The sequence below is a fragment of the Dipteris shenzhenensis genome, chromosome 22, assembly GCF_047967505.1.
Source record: "Dipteris shenzhenensis isolate YYH24624 ecotype China chromosome 22, Dip_SZ_1.0, whole genome shotgun sequence".
In the NCBI taxonomy this organism is placed as follows: domain Eukaryota; kingdom Viridiplantae; phylum Streptophyta; class Polypodiopsida; order Gleicheniales; family Dipteridaceae; genus Dipteris; species Dipteris shenzhenensis.
In genome coordinates this window covers 42,946,443-42,962,151 of record NC_141617.1, presented here as the reverse complement: position 1 = coordinate 42,962,151, position 15,709 = coordinate 42,946,443, and positions in this window count along the sequence as shown.

The window sequence follows — 15,709 nt, the reverse complement described above, 5'->3', positions numbered from 1 at the left end:
AACTCAATATAAAGAAAATTCTTTTACCATTCCTACTAATTTCTTTTTTGGAGTGCAATATTGTCAAAGTTTACATCAATTTAGTTTTCAAAATTATTTTTCCCAACCATCTCTATTTAGAATTATCCAAATGATTGAATTGATTGTATGATACATTTATTGTTGGGATTATTAAATCTAAACACACACACACACACATTAGGGACAAACCTATCATATAGTCTTTGGCTTTGGATTTCAATCGGTATGGACTATAATTAGCTCTATGAAAAGGCACTCACTCACATTCCCAAGATCATGATTGTCACTCACATTCCCAAGATCATGACTGTCATCCATGTTCTTATTAGTAAGGTGAACATAAACTTTAACAGCCTACATCTTTGATTGAAAAATTCAAATTGGGCTATGGCCCATGTAGCATATCAAGCAAATGGCATACACATGATTTAGATAATTATCATGTTTTTTAAACCATTTAGTAATGTTATATGCCATCAAAATAAGCATTTAAAGAAGTTATGGTTTGCACACAAACACACACACACACACACACACTCACACACACACACACACACACTCTCTCACACTCACACTCCCACACACCTCACTCTCACTTTCAATCACATTGTCACTCACTCTCACACTCACACTCTCACTCAGACTCTCAAACTCAAACTCACAGTCACTCGCGCACACACTCACACAACCTCTCTCTCACACACACTCTCTCTCTATCTCTCTCTCTCTCTCTCACACACATAGACACACACACACACACACACACACACACACACACACATTTTCTATACCTTACAAACACACGCACATACACACACACATACACATACCCACACACACAAAATCCCTTTCTTTGTTAGAATATCTACCCTTGTATTATTGATCCCCACACCCCTTCCCTCACCCCCGACTTTTGACTTGCACAAAATAATCCCCCCCACGTGAAAGCTCCTTATTAATATAAATAACCTTTAAAATCTTCTTAGACCGTTCATAATTATGTTTGTAATTATAAACAATTTTTAATTATGTTTCTTAGACTGTTTATAATTATGTGAATTTAATTAATGCTACCCCTCCCCTTTCATTTAGAATTTTTAATTTCTTTAAATTTAATTATCTTTTCCCCCCTTCCATACCCGCCCCCTTTCTATTTATTTATTCCAACTTACACTCCCCCCCCCCCCCCAACACATTGCATGGCGACTCCACCTTTAACCTTCACGCTCTCATCTAACACTTGTTTTTGGTTTCCCACTCCTTTTCTTACTTTCGCTAGTTCTACTTTTGCCATCCCGGCTCCTTTTCTTACTCCCATAGCTTGCTTGAGCTTGCTTTATTTTATTGTTTAATGTTTAATGTTTAACATTTCTCTTTTCCTTTATTACTTTCCCATATATATATATATATATATATATGTTTTTTCTTTTTCCCTTACTTTTTCCTTGATGGTAAAATTCTTTAATTATATTCTCTTTAATTTCTTTTATGGCCCTTTGATCCAAGTATTTTTTTTCATTTATTTTTGCACAAGATTTCTTTAAAACACACACTCACTTAAGTTGTTATTTATTTACTATTTTCAATTTGTTTAAAAACACTAAACTCTAATTTCTCTCTAAGCATAATTCTCTTTTCTAAAATATTAACTAAAATTTTCAAGCTTTAAAAGTACCCTAGATTTTTCTAGCTTATAATTTGCTTTATCTTACATGCATAGTTTAATAGAGAAATTTGTTTCGTTAAATTGATGTCTAAATCACCTTCTCCCTTTGTCATTAACAAGCTTTGGTTTGATTATTTCCTTGTTTAAACAAATCTTTTCATTTCCCCTGGTTGGATGTTCTCCCCTATTTTTTAGAGTTAATTAGTTGCTTTAATCAATTAGTTGCCACTATTACATATAGAAATTCTTAAGCAAGTTGGTTTATTTTCCCTTAACAAAAATCTTTGTCTAAATTGCCCTTGTGCAAGGATGGGTGAAGATTAACCTCCATTTTTAATTAATTTTTTCTAAAAAGGGTGTGGACTACTCCCTTTAACAAGGTTTAAATTCTTCTCATAAAATGATGCTTCTTCTCCTAGTCTATTTTAAATGACGTTTCTTCTAAATGTGTGCACATAAACCCCCTTTTTGTAATCACACATTATATGTGGATTTTTTGCTCTAATTTAGAAATTCCCAGTCAAGCAATTTATGTGCATTGTATTTCTCTAACCTTTTTTCAACCTTGAATAAAATTCTCAAAGAATCTCATCAAGTAGCCCCTTCTAGGCTCAAAACACCTTGCGTCATTCATGGTTCATCTAGAACTTGATTGCTTTGAGTTTCTACACAAAAATGATTTAAGATCGCAACAAAATCTTAGTTGAGAGAAGAAGTGGCGAGATTTGAAAGAAAAGCGCCCGAAATATGGCAAGAAGAGGGTAGGGCAAATCTTATTTAAAAATGTTGAAAGTTTTGAAAGAATGAAAGTAAAATGGGAGGGAAATGCAAGTAGAGAAGGGAACTAATGAGATTTTGGTGTGAGATTCCATACCATGATAGAGAGAACAGAGAAACGAGCTTCCCACTCAAAAGAAAGGAAGAGATTTGAAAATAGGATTAGACCAAGAAAAATTCAAAATGGAGCTTAGAAATGAGGGAGAGGGAAGAGAAATGAGAGAGAATAAGAGGAGTGGGGTAGTTGGATGGGAGGATTTGGTTTTAGGACAAATGGTGCAAGTTTGGTTTCACGACTAGGTTTTTTTAGTTTGGTTACTGTTCAAAAACATGGTCAGAGAGTGGAGGCAACAAGTGGGAGGCCTACATCAAACTTCGGGCCTTTGAATAAAGAAATAGAAAAGTCAGGCCATTCCCAATATTCTATTGCCCTCCACTATCCAATATTTTACTCAGTTTTGTTCACCTTATCGTCCCATGTCACTAGCCCAAGGGCTCTGTTACAAGGGTTCTTTTTTAGTCGGGGGAACTCTCTAGAAAGTTCTCTTGAAGATGGCCCATGCTTTCAAGATGGTAGCCGTAAGAGGCAAAGAGAGGGACTTGAGATGGACTAAGGTAAAGATCCACTTGGTATTATCCAATCAATCTCCAACTTTGGAAGGAGAACAAGACATATGCATCGAATGAAAAAATCCTTCCAAGCTTTTCATAAGACCTTTGACCACTATCTTGCATATAGTAGAGCTTTGCTCTATAAGTCTAGGTCTATGATATTAAGGCCGCCTTCTTGTATGGGAAGGATCAGGGTTTCCCAAGCCACCCTAGCTCCGGTGTCTGCCAAACGATCAACACTACTCCAAAGAAAATTTCTTATTGAAATTTTGAGCTGAGGTATGTAATCCCTAGAATGGCGCCAACAAGAGCATATGAGCCAAGTCATGGCCAGCAATACCTAGTTGACAACCACCATGATGGATGCAAGGTCAAGTTTAGCCTCAGTTTAGCTAAACTCCAAAAAATGAGATTCATCTTGATATTCTTCAACATAGTTGTTGACACTGGGTCAGTCCACCAACTAGTACATGGTCATCGAGCATCAAGCGCGGATAGCAAGAGCAGCAGTTGATCACCGTTTTGTAGCAAGGGGTGTCGATGATTTCAGGGTATCAACCCATAGTGAGTAGCAATGGCGAGCACATCGAGCATGTGCTAAGATGGAAGGTGGTTCTTAGGTAGAAAAGTTGTAACATGTGGGGAAGAACTGTGTCGACACAAAATAGCTTTAGTCCTAGATGCTAAGCCAATCCGGTAGCAAAGGTATAGCATGAATTCCAACCATGCAAGCAAGTATGGATCAACTCTTACAAGTTGGATTTATATATGCCATAGACCGAAGTGATTGACTTTTTCCTATTGCAGTTGTGCTTAAGAAATATAGCAAACTTCGAGTCTGTGTGAATTATCAGAAATTAAGTGCTCAGACAAGAGATTCAGATCCATTTCCCATACCTTTTTACTAATGGAATTTTAGATCAGGTTACAGCCCATGAGATGTACTCATTTATGGATGGTTATAGTGGATATAATTATATTATTGTGGCTCTTGAAGCTCAATCAAAGACCGTTTGGATTGAGAAATATCTCGATGTCTACTTTTAAGAAGTTTATGGTTGAAACCTTCAAAGATTACCTCACTAAATTCATTGCAATTTACTTGGATGATTTTTGTATGTATTCCTTAGATATTGATCACCTAGGATATCTTGAGAAGGTTTTTCAAAGATATAGAAAAGCGGGTATCTCTTTGAACCTTGATAAGAGTGTGTTCTATGTCCAAGTTGCGGCGGTCATGTTATTTCTAAGGATGGAATCAAGAACCAAAATCAAAGCCATCCACCAGATGCCTGAACCCAAAATTTAGCTCAATTATGTTCGTTTGTGGGGTTTATAAGTTTCTATCTAATGTTTGTCTCAATGATTTTGCTATGATTACAGTGCCCTTGAATGAATTGACAAAAAAAGATGCTAGGTTTGAGTGGAATGCTGAGTCAACCATAGTTTTCAATGATTGGAAAACCGAGCGATGGCCACTCCAATTCTCAGACAGCCTAGATGGGATGTCATTTTCCATGTGCATGTGGATGCTTGTAGTTATGTATTGGGTATTATTTTAGTGGAGCCAGATGGTAGGCTGGACTATCTAGTATATTATGCTAGCAAATTACTTACACCTACAAAATCAAACTATAGCACCACCAAGCGAGAAGCTCTAGGAATGGTTTTCAATGTGTAGAATTTAAGGCATTATTTACTTGAGAATCCTTTGTGTTCTATGTGGATCATCAAGCCCTACTTTATCTCATCAACAAAATTGTCATTCAAGGATGGCTTGTTCATTGGATGCTATTGTTGGAGTCCAACTTCAAGATTATTCATAAGCCAAGTAAGACCCATGTGGGTGCTAATTGTTTATCTAGGTTACCAGTACCCGAGAGGACTCAAGGAGTTGACATGGAACTACCAGATGCTGATTTGTTTGCAATTAATTATTGTGAAAATGAGTATGCTAAGTTGGTCAATTATTAGTCTCAAGGCACACTCCCTGAAACCACGCCTCGAGACAAGCACAGGCAATTAGCTCTTAAGTCTTGGAAATATACTTTGATTGGTGGTGGACAGCGATACCAACAATGTGCCAATGGAATTCTTCACTGATGGGTGCTACCTCATGAATGTGCAGTGGTGCAGGAGGTTCACTCGGTCCCATTGTTAGGAGGGCACTTTCAAGGCAAGTTAACTAATCGAAAAGTCTTACAAGAAAGTTTGTGATGGGAGACTTTGTTCAAAGATGCTCAAACCAGGTGTATGTAGTACCATGTGTGCCAACGCACTAGATGGTTCTTGGCTAAACAGTATATGCCTTTGCAAACCACCAGGCCCTAGGAAGCCTTTCAACATTGGGGTTTGGATTTCATTGGGCCTGCAAAGTTCACTCAAAACAAGTATATACTTGTTGCAACTGATTATGCTACATTGCAACTTAAAACAAGTATATACTCATTGCAATTAACTACCTGTATTCGCATGAAGTTCACCTTCTCCTTTTGTAGGCTTGATCAAACCTTATTATTTCTTTCATGCTCTTGTATTTTCTCTTTGCCTCGATCTTCCCTTCTTATATGGGACTATGCATTTAGATTGTCTTTTGTGGTCTCTAGAAGACATGGATGGGGGGGGGGGGGGTGTTTCACAACTTAGCTGCACTCCCTGCAGAATTTATTTACCATCGCTTGTTGTATCTTGTAACTTGAACCATTGTTTACAAAGGCTCATGCCTTTGAAGAAAAGAAATGGACAGTGGCAACGGTTAAAAGCCAAGATAGCACACAAAATGGCTCAAGAAAAACCCAAAGCAGCCGTTAACAAGTAGAGGTTGTTAATGGCTACATCATGTTCACGCAAGAGGAGATGATCCTCAATATCGCCAGGCCAGCTAGTGGGAGGCAAGGAAGGATGGGTGTATCAATCCATTAGTAGTGGCGAGTACATGGGTTGCTTGAGGAGATTAGGCATCAACAAAACAAGCACATCATCCACTTACTCCTCGTTCAATAACACGACGAGCACATGGAATTCGCAAACGCTGGTCAGTGAATGACTTTGTTCTTTTTCCAGAATTTTTCTTTTATTAAAAAAAAAGAATTGTGGAATGCTTTTGTTGGTCTACTTTTGTGTATCCCATCTGCTTTGGGGTATCCCTATAAGGGTTTGCTCAAATTGCACATGGGATTCACAAAAAATAGGGCAATGAATGTGCTTGTTCTCTTTCATTAAATATTCTGTTATAGAAAGTGTTTTGCTACCATTTGCTTTAAGATATTTTCAAAAGGGTTTCCTAAGATAACGCATGGGATTTAACAGTCATCACTATATATGTACGGTTAAGTACACTTTTGAATACTCCTAAGTGATGACCATTTTGAATGTACTAGTTTCCTATGTACCAATAACAGATCTTGAAGATGAATTCGCCTTGCAAAATTCAGAAGCTAAGGACGAGTATGCTACTGAAGCCGTTTCCTAGAAAAAAGAAAAATATTTGCAATCCAAGAAGCCGTTTGCCAGAAAATCTAGCTTGCTTGAAAACTAATGTTTGCCTGCTAAAAGGGCTTATGCCAGCCAAACAGGCTTTATGCCAGCCTAACGGATTTTATGCCTATAACAAACGAGCTTTATGCCTACCAAACGGTCTTTATACCTGCCTAACGGGCTTTATGCCTGCCGATGAAAAGATTGTTGTTTACTGAGACTGTAAAAGAAAAGAAAAGGTCAAATAAAGCAAAAAAAAAGGAAAATTCCCATCAACACTTTGCATAAAACTACTGATCCAGGAGATATCATTTATAAAACCTTCATTGTTTTTGTTATTTTTACTAAGCTATGCATGGCTTCTAGAAGGACATCAAAGTGATTCATTTAAAACTATAAAGGTAGCTCTGTTGACATATTTTTTCTCTTTTAAGAAAAACAAAGGCAATCGTGGCATTCAAAACAACAACAATGAACCCAAACAAATCAATTATAAGATCTTGCACAAACAAAACTTAAGCCGTGTCATGCATTATGGTTACACACCAAGAAATTCTTTATTTGATGCAATCATGTACCTGTTGAAAAATAGGATGACCTCTGAATGACTACGTACGATTGCTATGAAGTGGAAGAAGATAAGGCACTTCGAGATAATTCGGCTCAAAGCACAACTGAATTTGTCTATGCAAATGTTATATGTCGGTATGGATGTCCCCTCCAACTTGTCAGTGATCACGGTACACATTTTATGAATGATGTGATGTAGATACTTAAAGGAATTCAAAATCATGCACACATTTTCCACTTCATATTATGCTCATGGTAATGGTGAAGTTGACTAACAAAACATTGAAGCTTATCCTTATAAAGACAATACAATCTGCCAAAGATGAATGGGACATCAAGTTATACCTTGCTTTGTGGGCTTATAGAATGGCTTACAAGGTAACTACCAACCTCATACCTTTTTGTATGGCTTTTGGCCTAGAAGCAGTTATTCCCCTAGAATTTGTGGTTCTGAGTCTTCAAGTAGATATTAAGCATCATTTGGGTGAGACAATGCAATCAAGCGATGATTGGATCAACTAAGTCACCTGGATGAGATACATCTCCGAGCTTCTTGGTCACAGATGGTGATACGATGCGGAAGGAAAGCCTAGCCTGATTGACATATTGTGCCTAAGCATTTGAAGAAGGGTATGCTAGTATTACTCTATAATGCTAAGTTAGGGCCTATCAAAGACAATTTTAAGTTGGGATAGAATGGACCCTATAAGTTGGTGGAACTTCAAGACAATGGAACGGTGCAACTTGCAACCGACACTTACTGTTCTCACTCCATGGATGGGTGGATCGTTGCACTTGCACAATAGCTCCTAGATCTATGATGCTTCCACTTCAAATATGCGGTGCAGTTTGTAATATTGGTCCTTGGCAAGTTTGTGGTGTGGATTCGGGATGTTGGCAATTTTATCTAACAGAGTGGTCCTGTGATACACCACCACCTCTCTAATCTTCTTTGCTTTGATGGTTTGGACCAAATGTGGCCTATTTTCATGCCTACTAATCTTCAATGTGATCAGAGACACCAAATCCTTCATCTAAACTTTAGAGTATCATGTCTAGTGTGCAATTGATTAGCATCTCTTGTCTCGTTTCTAGTGCGATTGATCACTTCTCTTCATGTTCTTCCCCTAGCTTGACCTTGGATTCGTCCTTCATGAGGTCAATATGACATGGTTACCCTCTTGAGCTCTAAGTTCTACAATTCATTGTTGTTCTAGTAAGAGTTCTTTCATTAGTTCTCAGGCGTATGATCACTGCATTGGTTTGTGGTGGTGGTTGTGGCGGCAGGGGGCTGTTGGTTTTGCTGGTTATTACATAAACTTGTAATTATCAGACCTCTCTTGAGTTTGACTCATAATGGGTAGTTTGGTCTGTTTCTGTCTCCATCTATTCCCATGCAGTAGCCAAACTCCTTATCATTCGGACCCCATCTTTTTTTTTTGTTCCAACTTCTTTGCTGGTTCCAATTCTTTTGTTGGTTCCAATTTCTTGGTTGTCTCCAATTTCCTTACTATCCTTATTGTTGCTCCTATGGGGTAGGCTCAGCTACATTTGCACCAATAGTGACCAAATTCACTCGAGTTGTCGGAGTCAACAGTGATGCTTGGCCCTGATTTATGTGCACATTTGGATTGTACCAACATATCTATGTTGGATGGTTCTTTTTTCACAATTTAAACTAAAATTGTAGAAAAATCTTTTTCATTCCCAAACTCTAGAGCTTGTGCTCAACCAAGTTCTCGAACTCCCTCGATGTCGAAGCCTTCTTGGACTTAGATTTCTCTTTCTTGGCTTTCTTCGTTGCCTTCTTCTTCTTCTTCTTCTTTTCTTTCTTTTTCTTGTCATCATTGTCTGAATCATTGTTAGAGTTTTATTCACTAAAATTAGACGTTGGATTTACTTTTGGTGGCATTTGAATTGGTGTCAGAATCATCTTCATTTAGAATTGAATCTGTTTGCTTCTAGAGGAAGAGCTATGCCTCCCACCACACTGTGGATTTTTTGTTTTATCCCTTTGCAAAAATATTTTGCCATCTTCTTAGTGGTCGAGCTCTTTGCTTGGGCCAATCTTACATTTAAAATAAAAAATTGATAGGCATAATCTTTACCAGACAGCTTTTTCTACTTCAACTCTCTCAACTCCCTATGGATAACACTGGGAGTTTTCTCCTTCTAAAACCTTCCAAAAATGCTGTCTTTATCTCAGCATATGTATGAAAATGAGCCACTCCATACAAAGTAAGCCACCGCATTTCTTTTCTGACAAGTCTTTCCATAAACTACTATAGCTTCACTGGATCTCCAAATAGGGTGTTAAAACTACTGGCTTGCCAAATTGAGCAACATGGCTATCCAGGTCTTCTTTATCTTTATTGCAGAGAATTTTGAGAATTCGCATTTCAAACTTGCCACATACAGGTGTTCCATTAGAGGTACTTGCGACGATGGTGGAAATGGTAGTTTAGATGGTGGTGAAGATGCGAACAATAGAGATTTAGGATCTGCACTTCTGTCCCTCAGACTATTAGGTAGAGTATGAAAAGTTGGGTCATCTTTGTCTTGCACACACACTCTATCCAGGTTTCCTTTATCTTTCTCGAATATTTCTTTCGGGTTTTCTATGTCTTTGAATTCGAATTCTTTGTCCAAATTTTGTGTTTCTTCTTTGGATCTTTCACTCGAATTTTGTTTTCAGATTCTTCGTTCGGGTTTTCTTCTTTTCTTGCGATGTTTGCAATTGGATTCTCTGTTTCCTCTTCAAAATCCTACATAACGGTGTTTTATGGATCTTCGATTGTTGCTTGGAGATCTGGTGATATATCTTTGTATACTTCCTCTCAGTAGTTCAAAAAAAGTTAAATGGCAATCGATGATTGATTCTTCTTGAATCCAACTTGTCCATTCCAAGAATAGCAACAATCTCTGGATTTCCTCTTTTGGACTTTTTGCCTCCGATTCTTCTTGAGACGCCATTAGGACCACACCTTCCACCCTTGGTGGACCTTTGGGTTCAACCTCAATACTTATTGTCCCTTTTTCATTGCTTTTTTATTGCAGTTGCTCTCTTCAGAGTCAAACTTGCAAGCGCGTTCTTTGAGATATAGAGTCTTCTCCATTACGATTCTCAAACCTTCATTCTCCTACATTTCCATTTCCATGCCAATGTTTCATTTTACTTATTAAGTTTCAAAGACCATAGGCGTTCCATCTCGTGATGTTTGGAAATGTCAAAACTCACCTCTTTACTGGTTGCCAGATTGGGGAAATCTAAATCTCCAAACTAGAATCAAGACCACTTATTTTTTGTTTCTACAACTCCACAAATGTCATCTTATCGCGTTGTGACCCATAAATTTATAAGCACTATGGGAGGGTTTTTAGAATGTGACAGACTTGTCACTTCAAGCAACTTTAAAATTCCCACCAACATATTTTTTTGTGTGTTTGACAAGAACTTTGCCTTAGCAATCACATCACCTACCTTTCCCAACGAGTTGACAATTAAAGCACTTCAAAAACAATCAAAATCACCCAAAACACTCCAAAACACCTCTTTTAACTTACACACTCTCTATACTCTAAAACCAACAGGTGTTCTTTAAGCTACGAAGAATTGGGCAATGGATAGATAATGGGACAAGTGGAAGCGTATCTTGAAACTACTCGATAGCGACACCAAAAATATTTAGTCCTCGACAGTGACTCATGTGTTGTGTGGATCTTATCAGAACCACTGAAGAGCTCACAACCAACACACCCTCATGGATATCAACACAAGCAAAGGCTATTTCACTCTTGAACTCTCTTCTCCGGTTGTTACAATCATGAATCCCCAATGAGGAGGAGGAGGAAAGGGGAGCAGAGATGAGAGGGAGGGGGAGATAGTGAGAAAGGGAAGAGGAAGGGGGAATGTGGGATTCATAACAGGCAAAAGAAGGAAACAAGAACACAATTCATGGAAGAAGAGAAGAAATCTTGTATTCCTCAAACTTTGAATACAATAACTGAAGATCCAAGTTGACCGTCTTCACTTTTATAGATGCACCTTTTGAAGGGAGGGTGGCGATCCTTAAGCTCTCTTCCTACTTTCTACACTCCTACTTCTAATTTCACAATCTTCTTGGCTCCAAGGCAAAATTCTAATGTGAATTACACTACTCAAATACAACAAAATGTCAAAATGTGGCTATGCTAAACAATGCGGTTCACATCTATAGCATCAAGATGCATTCAAGAAGTCTTAATCAACCCACGTAGTGATTTCAATGGGAAAAACACAAATTTAAACAAGAAGAAAAATCAACAAAATAGTATAAGTAGATCTAGGAAGAGAAACCCTGATGCCATATATATTTCATTGAAGAGTTTTCAGTAAGAAATGAATCCCCAATTGAACCATCGAGAATAATCAAATCAAGAAACCACTTCAATTAAAGATTTCAAAGTGATAAATGCTCTACAAAATATGACTAAGGATACTAAGTAGTGTGCTATTTGTGGAGAGGGAGCCCTCAAGCATGGTTAAAGATTCTGAGAGCTCCATCTCCTCTTCTTTGGAATTGAGTATTCCAAGCTTGTGAATGCAAAGATGAAGGAAAAAAAGAAGTAAAAGCAGTACAAAACTCAAATCAAAGTGTCCCATGTCATCTTTGATCACAATTTTCTATACATAACAAGAGGCAAAATCTATATAACTCTTGCTAACTAGTGAGAAGGCCTTGATTTTTTCATTTAGTCTTTTTCAGAAGGTGATCAGTAAGTTATAATCTCTAGTGGTTCTATGAACATCTTCTATTGAGGCCTTGCAATCTAAATAGTCACAACATCCTTAGAATTGAGCAAGTTTAGAGAACCACCTTCATGCCACTTAGCTACAAGCTGAAAAGAAGTTAATAGGAAGTTAGCTTGGAGTATGTAAAGGTCAATTTATCCTTTGGCTTTAGATTCATGAGCAATTCAAAGACCAGGAGCGAGCAAAAGAGAGGAGTGCCCATGACACAAGATAGCTAATTGTACACTACATTAGAATGGAAGAAACTAATAACATATATATTTTCTCTTGATAAGATTAGGTTTAGGGTTTGTCCCTGAGCCCTACGTAGCTCTAACTTGTATTATGACTTTAAAAATGGTATTTATACAAGACCTCCATGGACCCAAGTGTTATTCATACCCATATAAGTCCATAAGGACTCTTTTACATATTACCACTTGCATCTAAACATATTTGATATTAAGGCTACTCCTTAATTTAAGATTAGCACTGTGAAGTCTATAATCCTCCTAATGATGTAATGATGAAGTTGAAGAAGGGCTAAGGGCTACTATCCTATCGCTCCCCCTCAATGGGAATTGGGAATTTCCTTCCTCTAAGTCAAAACCAAGAGTTTCTCCATTTCCCTTCCTATTAGTCAATAAGAAATAATTTTCCCAAGTGGTTTGGTAAAGATGTCTGCAACATTGTCTTTGTTGAACAATTGCACCTAATCAAGTTCAAATGCCAAAACAACATCCCCTCTTAAATTGAATTGGGTAATTTACAAAATAAAAATTTAGATTTATAAAACTAAAAATTTTGCATTATAGAGAAGGGAATTCAAAAAATGTGCAAAGAGTGCACGGAGAATACTTGTCCACATAACCACCCCACAACCATTAACTCTATAATGCTTAACTTGCAACTTGACATAAGAAATGAGTAGAAATCAGTGAGCAATCCTTCCATGACATCACACAGGTGAAGGAGATAGTGACTAGAGAAGTTACCTTAAAGGTTTCAATTTAGCACACAAGATTAATCCCATTTTTCATATGCAGGATTACCAAGCGTATAACTCATAGAAGACAAAAGCTTGTGAATTGACTATGTGCATTTAATAAGTACTTCTACAAGCGTTTCTACATAGAATAAGCCATTATTGTTTAAAAGTCCAAAAACTTGATTGAATTTATGTATAGATGTTGGTGTGTGTATATATAGTCCACGTTCTTAGTAAGGTGAACATAAACGTTAACGGCCTACATCTTTAATTGACAAATTCAAATTGGGCTATGGCCCATGTAGCATATCAAACAAATGGCATACACATGATATAGATAATTATCATGTTTTTTAAACCATTTAGTAATGTTATATGCATCAAAATAAGCATTTAAAGAAGTTATGGCTCACACACACACACACACACACTCACTCTCACTCACACTCACACTCACACTCACTCACACTCACATAGACTCTCACTCTCACTCTCACTCACTCTCACTCTCACTCTCAATCACATTGTCACTCACTCTCACACTCTCACTCTCTCACACTCTCACACTCACACTCTCACACACTCTCACACACACTCTCACTCTCACTCTCACACTCACACTCACGCTCTCACTCACACTCTCACACTCACACTCACACTCAAACTCACAATCACACTCACACTCACTTGCACTCACTCTCACACACACTCACACACACTCTCACACTCTCTCTCTCTCTCTCTCTCTCTCTCTCTCTCTCTCTCTCTCTCTCTCTCTCTCTCTCTCACACACACACACACACACACACACACACACACATTTTCTATACCTTACAACAAATGCATGCACGTACACACACACATATACATACCCACACACACAAAATCCCTTTCTTTGTTAGAATATGTACATTTGTATTATTGGTCCCCACACCCCTTCCCTCACCCCCCACTTATGACTTACACAAAATAATCCCCCCCACGTGAAAGCTCCTTATTAATACAAATAACCTTTAAAATTTTCTTGGACCGCCGTTCATAACTATGTTTATAATTATAAACAAGTTTTAATTATGTTTCTTAGACTGTTTATAATTATGTGAATTTAATTAACGCTACCCCTCCCCTTTATTTAGAATTTTTTATTTCTTTAAATTTAATTATCTTTTCCCCCCTTCCATACTCCTCCCCTTTCTATTTATCTATTCCAACACATTGCATCGCGACTCCACCTTCAACCTTCATGCCCTCATCCAACACTTGTTTTTGGTTCCCGACTCCTTTTCTTACTTTTGCTAGTTCTACTTTCGCCATCCCGGCTCCTTTTCTTACTCCCATAGCTTGACGGAGCTTGCTTTATTTTATTGTTTAATGTTTGATGTTTAACATTTCTCTCTTCCTTTATTACTTTCCCATATTTATATATATATATATATGTTTTTTCTTTTTCCCTTACTTTTTCCTCGATGGTAAAATTCTTTAATTATTTTATCTTTAATTTCCTTTATGGCCCTTTGGTCCAATTCTTTTTTTCATTTATTTTTGCACAAAATTTCTTTAAAACACACACTCACTTAAGTTGTTTTTTACTTATTATTTTCAATTTGTTTAAAAATACTAAACTCTAATTTCTCTCTAACCATAATTCTTTTTACTAAAATATTAACTAGAATTTTCAAGCTTTAAAAGTACCCTATATTTTTCTAGTTTATAATTTGCTTTATCTTACATGCATAGTTTAATAGAGAAATTTGTTTCGTTAAATTGATGGCTAAATCACCTTCTCCCTTTGTCATTAACAAGCTTTGGCTTGATTTTTTCCTTGTTTAAACCAATCTTTTCATTTCCCCTGGTTAGATGTTCTCCCCTAGTTTTTCTTGTTAATTAGTTGCTTTAATCAATTAATTACCACTAACACATATAGAAATTCTTAAGCAAGTTGGTTTTTTTCCCTTAACAAAAATCTTTTCCTAAATTGCCCTTGTTGTGCAAGGATCGGTGAAGATTAACCCCCATTTTTCATTAATTTTTAATTACTTTTTTCTAGAAAAGGGTGTGGACTACTCCCTTTAATAAGGTTTAAATTTTTCTCATAAAATGGTGCAAGAACTCTTAGTCTATTTTAAATGACGTTTCTTCTAAATGTGTACAAACTAACCCCCTTTTTGTAATCACACATCATATGTGGATTTTTTCCTCGAATTTAGAAATTCCCAATCAAGAAATTTATATACATTGTATTTCTCTAACCTTTTTTTAATCTTGAATAAAATTCTGTCTTAAATCGATGTAGTTGATTTATCTTTCTTATAGGATCTGAAAGGATAGGTCAATTTCTTTGGTAAAGCAATAACAAGCAAGGGAATACAAGCATTACCTGTCTACCCAAGCTCAACTTTATTGTTCTAACAAATGGTTGGTTTGAATGGTGGCAGGTAAGTAGACCCTACCCTCGGAGCCTAACTACCTGACGGATTCAACACTTTTGTACTAATTCTTTGCTTAAAGATGGCAAACTCAATATAAAGAAAATTCTTTTACCATTCCTACTAATTTCTTTTTTGGAGTGCAATATTGTCAAAGTTTACATCAATTTAGTTTTCGAAATTATTTTTCCCAACCATCTCTATTTAGAATTATCCAAATGATTGAATTAATTGTATGATACATTTATTGATGGGATTATTAAATCTAAACACACACACACATTAGGGACAAACCTATCATATAGTCTTTGACTTTGGATTTCAATCGGTATGGACTATAATCAGCTCTATTAAAAGGCACTCACTCACATTCTCAAGATCATGATTGTCATCCATGTTCT